Below are 8,066 nucleotides of genomic sequence, written 5' to 3' on the forward strand. Positions count from 1 at the left end.
GTCATTGTTTTCATTTTATATATTGATTTATAATTTAAAAAGCTTAAATAATTTGTTCAAACTCATCGAAAATCTTGAGTAAAAAAGATTTCTGTCAGGTTTCTAGAATTCTAAACATATAAATCCAGTAAAGAGGAAGCAGAAAATATAATTGCAAATATAACTACACATCAGCCAGTATTAGCTACACATTAAATATTAGTTTAGTTTTAATTCTGAAGCAAATTTATTAATATACAAAAATAATTCTCCAGATATTTGTGTCTTTTCTCTACAAGCTAAATTTTGGGATCTATTCTGTATGTTTATATGTATGTATTTGTATACTTATTCTTTCCTTCCCTGCCTCCCTTTCCATCTCTCTCTTTCTAGATGGATAGGTAGATAGATAAGCAGACAGATAGGTAGACCAATTCTAATATTATATTAGCAGTTAAAGGAGAGCAGATTTTAAAAAGCTTATGAAAGAGTAATTAATAATGAACCCCTGGCTATGCCAGGAAATCTAGTGACAAATTGGTTATGTAGAAAGAACAGATCGTTAACGAGCCATTATTGATGCTGATTAGTTAGTCACAAAAAAAAAACATGAAGCTTAGTCATTGATAAGTCTATTAAAAGGTGTTTGTATGAAATCTGAAAACACTTTACAGAGTAAACATATTGGAACAAAAATTGGAGAAAAATGAGCAGGGCTTTAGAGAAAAGAATAGGGGTGGAGCTGCCTGTACAACTGCAATTGCACTGGCTATGAAAGTAACCATTAATAGAAAATTGGATACAGAAAATTTAGGAGATGGAAGAAATGATTATTTTTAACAAATGATTTCAAATTGTTATACCATTTAAAAAATGTTTGCGATACTAATTTGAAATTTCAAGTCCAAAGACCCGAAAGAGTTAACATATGTAGGGAGGTGACTAATGCATTACCGGGAAGGTCCTTTAAAAAAAAATTAACACTTTAATAAAACAACTGCAGTTGAAGTCACATTTACATCTGAGATCAAGAAAATAGGAACGTTATGACTGATTTGAAAAAACACAGACTACTCATAAAATAATAGCTATAACAATAATGGAATTAAATGAGTGTAATTTATTTTACAGATCAATCTCTGTGGGTTACATTAGCTAAAGACAAATAAACATTTATTTGCAAGAGATTTTGTTTTCTAATATCAGTGTAATGAAGAACTAAATTGTACAAGACTATACAAAAATATTTTAAGGTATCTTTTTTTTGTATAAAGATCACTGTGAAAGCATTCCCATCTTTCATTGTTATTTTCTTGATTACCATTGATTTTTATAATTCACAACTTTTACTTTACTATTCACTATGGTACTTCATTGCAATTGGCTATTTAAATAAACTTTATACGTACCAAACAAAACCAAACAAAATGATAAGGTTGTGGGCCATGAATTTTTTTATTATTTTGTCTGGATTAATTCAAGGTATGCCTCAGTAGTGGTTTCTTATTCAAAATACTGAAGGTAGAAAATAATTGTTATTTCCAGTACTCACCTAATTCCAACATAAACTGGCAGGCAGGAATAAAGTTAAGTCTTCTGATAGAGAGGGAACAAATTAGTAATAGTGTTTGCTCAATTCCTTATACATGAGGATTACTGTTTTAATAAAAATCTTGGCCGGGCGCGGTGGCTCACGCCTGTAATCCCAGCTCTTTGGGAGGCTGAGGCGGGTGGATCACGAGGTCAGGAGATTGTGACCATCCTGGCTAACACGGTGAAACCCCGTCTCTACTAAAAATAAAAAAAATTAGCCTGGCGCGGTGGTGGGCGCCTGTAGTCCCAGCAACTCGGGAGGCTGAGGCAGGAGAATGGCGGGAACCCGGGAGGCGGGGCTTGCAGTGAGTGGAGATCCCTCCTCTGCACTCCAGCCTGGGCGACACAGCGAGAGTTTTCCTGTAGAGAAAACATTCTACTTCATTTTTTGTAGACCTAATGTAGCTAATCATCTCAAATGTGAGCTGTTGGACGAGAACGTTTACATATTAAAGATCAAGTATTTTTCAGTCAGTTGATAATCACCTTCCTGCTTTCTGTAGGTGACTATTAATTCATTGGTTTGAAATAATATGAGACAGTTGGCAGACAATAATAGTAACGTAAGTAATTCTCCTCAAGAAAAAAGAGCTTTGTAAATATGAGATTGTTTCTATTTCAGTATGTTTAATTCTTGATAGTCTTATTAATTGCACTGCTAATCTTTTGATATAACTTATTTTTAAAAATTAAAACAATAAAAAATAGAATTCTATTACTACTAATAATAAATCAGAAAGCTTTAAATTACTATAAATATATACTGTAGTATGCAAAAGTATCAACGTTTCTCATGCTTTTACTGAGAAATAGTCCTTTATGAAAAGAAATAGAAGGGTATTTCGTTCCTGTAATAATTTATTGTCTTAACTTCAGTGGTTATATCGTGGATGCAACAAGATGGAATGACAAAGGCATATTAATGCAATACAATAAGGGAATCACGTGTGGCTTTTGTCACAGAATATCAAACACATGTGATTCAGGCCAAATTTGAATAATGGGTTGCCTAGTAAAGTGCTATGCTTTGCTTTGCTTTGCTTTGCTTTATTCTAGTGCTATGCTTTATTCTTTTTCAGAATTTGTTTCAAGAACCCATCCTTATCCCCCGCTATCCCCCATTTTTCCTCGTGTTTTAATGCAATACTTTTTAAATAATGTGCTCAAACTCATCTAGATTTCTACTGGAGGATATTCCTGGGCAATCAAAAGTAAAATGCTTTAGTGTCGATTTCGTGCATTTAAGGTGATTTATAACTCCAGTTGCAATAAAAATATTTTGCATATAAATAGTAGATTTTGGAAATAAGGTTGCCTTTAAGATACACTTCAGTTGTTGGCTTTTTTCACTAACAGTATTTAAGCCAGCAATAAATACATTCCTTAGGTCATTAATGCCCTGGAGTTTGACACAGAAATAACCTAAATTTGGGAGAGTTTGACATCTGATTGAGATTGATAAATGTTAACCAACAATGCGCTTCCTTTTGACAGCTGTGACCTTCTTTTTTGCCTACTTCAAATCATAACTAATGGGAAGGCCTTAGTAAGCTGAAATAATGAAAGGTGATTTATTTGGCCTTGGTCTAGGTTAGACACTAAATATCCAGGAAAGAGATCCCAGGGGCAAGGCATAAACTAAAAATTAAAATGTGAAATCAAATGGCAGAAAAGAATCCAGCTAGTGTTCATAAAGAGATAGTTTTTATATAATCACAGGACTAGAAAACTGTAATTTGGGACATTAATTTTATGCTTATATTTTCTCAATCATGTACTTTTCTATTGCTCTTTATTTTCTGTAAAGTCTTTTTGCATCAGTGTAATTCAATTATTTAAAACATTTAATGCATAATTATTATTATGAAAATAATTTAAAGATAGAGGTAAGTGGAAGACCGAGGAATGTGTGTGGCAACTACCTTTAGAATGTAAGTATACAACCTTCAGGGGAAGCGTTTTAAACCACCAATGAAACAAAATTCTGCCTGATCATATATCACAGACATAAAAAAGATACATCATAAAAATCCATGTGCCAATATTGGCTTTGTATTACCATTTAAACCTTATAATTACCTAAATGGAAACATGTTTTATTTCTGAAGCTGAAAAGACAATTTTCCATTTAATAACCATTTATTCTCAGGCCATGGTACGCAATAATGCTTGCATGATTTGGAAACCCAATTAATCAGTTTTTCGGTTTTGGTATAATTAAAGGTGTTCATATCTGCCTTCAGTACACAAAGGGTCATTAAACTAGAGAAAAAGGGATAAATATTAATCTCACAGATTACTTTTATAGCTTTGGTGCCACTGCAAACTACCTCTATATTATGAGTATTCGTTATACCATTTCTTTTCAATGAATCCATTCAATACATTAAGATGTAAATAATGAACCGATACCTAAATTAACAACAAAACATTAACTCCCATTCTCCTCTCTCTCGCCTTGCATTAGTCACTCAGCTACTGATGGATCTATGGATAGTCTCAGACACACATCTGCTTCTCTGACACAAAGCATTATAATGAAGAAATAGAAACACCTTAATATATCCAAAATCATACGATATTATTAAGAAATAAAATTAAACCAAATTTAATAAACCAATAAACTACAAAATAAAACCTCATTGACCCTTAAGTATTAAAAGGTGATTTATTCAATTACCTGTAGTATGTTATTAACCTAGCTATGACTTTTTTATATTTGTTAGAAATCATATATTAAGAAATATATACAGTAGTTCCCAGTAGAAATTTATATAAAATACCCTATTATACATATATAACTAAATCTAAGATTTAAAAGAGATTCTTTACTCTGGAGAAAATAATGGTGGATTAATTAATTTGGTACTTTTTTAGGGCCTTTCTAAATTAAAAGCCCACATTACAATTCCCAATGCAACCCACAATCTTAAATTTATGAAGAAATTAAACAAATCTACTAAGAAATAAATTTAAAATCTGTAAAATCTGCAATTTTAATGTCATTCAAAACTTTTATTCCAAATGTTCCTGTTATTAGCAAAGTAAAATCAATGTAATTCAGCCTATTAACAGAGTAAATTAAAAATGGTTATCTCAGCATTTCATACCCGTCGTCAGGATGGCTATCATATATTTAAAAACAAAAAAACAAACAGGTATGTGTGAAGAGAGAGAACTTTCTGCCTTACTGGTGGGAAAGTAAAATAGTGCTGCTATGGAAAATAGTATAACAATTTAAAACTAAACGTAAAATTACCCTATGACTCTGCAATTCTACATTTGAGTACATACACAAAAGAATGGAAACAGCGATTCAAACAGCTGTTTTTGCATCCATGTTTATAGAATCCAAATGTCCTTCGATGAATGATTGGATAAATAAAATTTGATATTTATACAAAATGAAATGTTACTCAGCTTTAAAAAGAAATGAAATTCAACCACATGTTATAACATAATGAACCTTGAATATATCATGCTAAGTAAAAAATAATAATAACAATAAGCCAGACCTGAGAGGACAAATATTGTATGATTCCACTTAAATGAGGCACCTACAGTGGTCAAATTCATAAAGACAAAAAGTAGAACAGTGGTTACCAGGACCTGGGAGAATCGGTAATGGGGAGTTATTGATTAGGGGATCCAGTTTCAGTTGAGGAAAATGTTCTGAAGATGTATCAGGGTGGTTGAAGAACAACGTGAATATGTTTAATAGCACTGACTTGTACACTTAAAAATAGTTACAAGGATAAATTTTATGTTTTCAAATTTTTTTTGAATGATCTTAATTGATGCAGAAAAATCATCCAACAAATCCAATAGCTATTCCTGACAGAAATTCTCAGCAAACTAGGCATCGAAGGGAAACCAAATAGAAGTAAACAAAACAAAATCTATATTTATTGTGTGATCTTATATGTTTCCCATGCTACTTCTCCAATGCCTTATATTCCAAGTGTAATTGTATGCCTTTAAAAATAATTCTATGACTTTGTTGAAGGCTACGAGCCTATTGTGTGTGCCTAATTTACTTTTCATCTACTTGGAAATACCACTCAGCTTCCAGATTCACCTCGGCTGGGCGTGGTGGCTCACGCCTGTAATTCCAGTAGATCACGAGGTCAGGAGGTTAAGACCATCCTGGCTAAAATGGTGAAACCCTGTCTCTACTAAAATACAAAAAGTTAGCCGGGCATGGTGGTGTGCACCTCTAGTCCCAGCTACTCGGGAGACTGAGGCAGGGGAATTTCTTGAACCCAGTAAGCAGAGATTGCAGTGAGCCGAGATTGCACCACTTTACTGCAGCCTGGCGACAGAGCAAGACTCTGTCTCAAAAAAAAAAAAAACAAAGATTCACCCAATTACAATTACCTTCTGGAGTCTTCTCTCTTAACCTTTTTCTGTGACAAGATAAAGATTCAATTGCTGTACTTTTATTGCTGATTTACTGACTGTTTTATCAAGAATATTGAATTTGATCAAATGCTTTCTGCATGTGTTGAGGTATTTATTTTTAAACATGTGCTAATAAATTGAACTACCTCGATCAATTTATATACCTCCTTACTATATTTTCTTGATTATGTTTAGTAGTTTATTATTATTATTATTATTATTGTACTTTAAGTTTTGGGATACATGTGCTGAACGTGCAGGTTTTTTTACATAGTTATGCATATGCCCAGGTAGTTTGCTGCAACTATCAACCAGGTTTGCAACTAGGTTTTAAGCCCCACATGCATTAGGTATTTGTCCTAATGCTCTCCATCCCCTCTCAGGCCCCCGCGACAGTCCCTGGTATATGATGTTCCCCTCCCTGTGACTGTGTATTCTCATTGTTCAGCTCCCACTTATGAGTGAGAACATGCGGTGTTTGGTTTCCTGTCCCTGTGTTAGTTTGCTGAGAATGATGATTTCCAGCTCCATCCATGTCCCTGAAAAGAACATGAACTCATTGTTTTTTATGACTGCATAGTATTCCATGGCTTATGTGCCACATTTTCTTTATCCAGTCTATTATTGATGGGTATTTGGGTTGGTTCCAAGTCTTACTATTGTAAATATTGTGGCAATAAACATATATGTGCATGTATCTTTATAGCAGAATGGTTTATAATCCTTTGGGTATATACCCAGTAACGGGATTGCTGGGTCAAGTGGTATTTCTGGTTCTAGATCCTTGAGGAATCACCACACTGTCTTCCACAATGGTTGAACTAATTTACACTTCCACCAACAATGTAAAAGTGTTCCTATTTCTCCACATCCTTGCCAACATCTGTTGTTTTCTGCCTTTTTTAATTATCACCATTCTAATTGGTGTGAGATGGTATCTCATTGTGATTTTGATTGGAATTTCTCTAATGACCAGTGATGATGAGCTTTTTTTCATGTTTATTGGCTGCATAAATGTCTTCTTTAGAGAAGTGTGTGTTCATATCCTTCACCCACTTTTTGAAAGGTTGTTTTTATACTTTTGCTTGTAAATTTGTTTAAGTTCTTTGTTGATTCTGGATATTAGACCTTTGTCACATGGATAGATAGCAAAAATTTTCTCCCATTTTGTAGGTTGTCTGTTAACTCTCATGGTAGTTTCTTTTGCGGAGCAGAAGCTCTTTAGTTTAATTAGATACCATTTGTCAATTTTGGCTTTTGTTGCAATTGCTTTTGGTGTTTTAGTCATGAAGTTTTGCACATGCTTGTCCTGAATGGTACTGCCTAGGTGTTCTTCTAGGGTTTTTATGGTTTTAGGTTTTATGTATAAGTCTTTAATTCATTTTGAGATAATTTTTGTATAAGTTGTAAGGAATAGGCCCAGTTTTTGTTTTCCACATATAGCTAGCCAGTTTTCCCATTCCATTTATTAAATAGGGAATCCTTTCCCCATTGCTTGTTTTTGTCAGGTTTGTTGAAGATCAGAGGGTTGTATATGTGTGGTGTTATTTCTGAGGCTGAGACCTCTGTTCTATTCCATTGGTCTATATACCTGTTTTGGTACCAGTACCATGCAGTTTTGGTTACTGTAGCTTTGTAGTATAGTTTGAAGTCAGGGAGTGTGATGCCTCCAGCTTTGTTCTTTTTGCTTAAGAATTTCTTGGCTATATGGGTGCTTTTTTGATTTCGTATGAAATTTAAAGTAGTTTTTTCTAGTTCTGTGAAGAAAGTCAATGGTAGCTTGATGAGAATAGCACTGCACCTATAAATTACTTTGGGCAGTATGGCCATTTTCACGATATTGATTCTTCCTATCCATGAGCATGGATTTTTTTTTTTTTCCATATGTTTGTGTCCTCTGTTATTTCCTTGAGCAGTGCCTTGTAGTTCTCCTTGAAGAGGTCCTTCATGTCCCTTGTAAGTTGTATTCCTAGGTATTTTATTCTCTTTGTAGCAATTGTGAATGGAAGTTCACTGATGATTTGACTCTCTGTTTGTCTGTTATTGGTGTATACAAATGCTTGTGATTTTTGCACATTGATTTTGTATCCTGA

This window comes from Papio anubis, chromosome 4 (genome assembly GCF_008728515.1).
Source record: "Papio anubis isolate 15944 chromosome 4, Panubis1.0, whole genome shotgun sequence".
Lineage (NCBI taxonomy): Eukaryota > Metazoa > Chordata > Mammalia > Primates > Cercopithecidae > Papio > Papio anubis.